This window comes from Euprymna scolopes, chromosome 2 (genome assembly GCF_053919585.1).
Source record: "Euprymna scolopes isolate OS-2025 chromosome 2, ASM5391958v1, whole genome shotgun sequence".
Classification (NCBI taxonomy): Eukaryota; Metazoa; Mollusca; class Cephalopoda; order Sepiida; family Sepiolidae; genus Euprymna; species Euprymna scolopes.
The window spans coordinates 111,601,699-111,603,137 of NC_136483.1; positions in this window are offsets into that span (position 1 = coordinate 111,601,699).

Genomic DNA, 1,439 nt, shown 5'->3' on the forward strand with positions numbered 1-1,439 from the left:
AAATATTCATTTCGAGCGCGCCCCTATCTTATCAAAGAATCTACTGTTGATATTATACGTCGAGCCTTTCTGCTTGGGCTATAATACAACTTCCGAAATGCACTTGTCATATTTTGGTCAAAGTCGGACTATTCCTTCTTTAATCCGATTTTTCGATTATCGATTTTCGTTACTTATAAGAGGCATTCCCATACAAAACCGAAGAACACATCCATACATATGAAGTACATTTATGTGAAATTTCAAAAAAACTTATTCAACCATTTCAGAGCCCATACGAAACTTTCTCTCTCTCTCTCTCTCTCTCTCTCTCTCTCTCTCTCTCTCTCTCTCTCTCGCACACACGCACACATACACACCCAAAATGTATATATATATATATATATATTATAATATTATAAACCCCGGAATACGGTGGCCCTAGGATACGGGTTTTTCAGGTTATGATGTGAAATACGATGTTTTTTCCGGTCCCTGGTTGGTTACCGTATTTGCCCCGCCTTACGGTATTATTTATAATGTTTTTGATTATATAAATGGGTATAATATACTGTACTGTATTTTGTTACTAATCTTCAATATTATATCCAGGGCTTCTACTGTATATATACTAGCATTTCAGCCCGGCTTTGCTCTAGCCCTATATACTGTTCATAACTTTATGTTCATATGTGTATATATATATTAAAAAGTTTGACTCATCTCCAGGTAACCTACATCTAAAGTTTCAAGTGTTTAGACCCAGAATTGGCTGAGGAGTTTGGTAGCGTCTGCAAAAGTCAACTCTTTCAACTTTGACCTCTTGGCAGCCAAATTTTCCAAAAACTGATTTAAAAGCTTGCTGCATGTCTGAATACCCTTTATGTAAAATTTCAAATGTTTAGATACAAAATTTGCTTACCGCAAAGGTAAAATCCTTTGAACTGTGACTCCTTGGCAGCCAAATTTTCGACCAAGAACCGATTAAGAAGCTTACCCTTTGTCTGAATACACTTTATGTAAAATTTCAAATGTTTAGACCAAAAATTGTCTTAGAAGAGACCGCAGAGATAATTGTTTTTTAATTTGACTCTAATTTTGCCTCCTTAACATTTATTGTTTTGGTCTCAAATCAAATGAAAAAGTTTTATCCATGTCCAAGTTACCTACATCTAAAATTTCAAGTCTTTAGACCCAAAATTGGCGGAGGAGTTTGGTAGAGTTTTCAAAGGTTAAATCATTGAATTTTGACTCCTTGATAGGTAAATTTCTGGCCGAAAACCGATTAAAAATATTTTTCCAAATCTCAATGCTCCTTACGTAAAATCTCGAGTCTCTAGACCGAAAATTGACAGAGGTATTTGGTAGAGAAATGTACATACACACACACATTTTTACTTTTATGGATATATAGATTACTAGCATTTCAGCCGGCGTTGCCCGGGTATTTGGATGTGTAT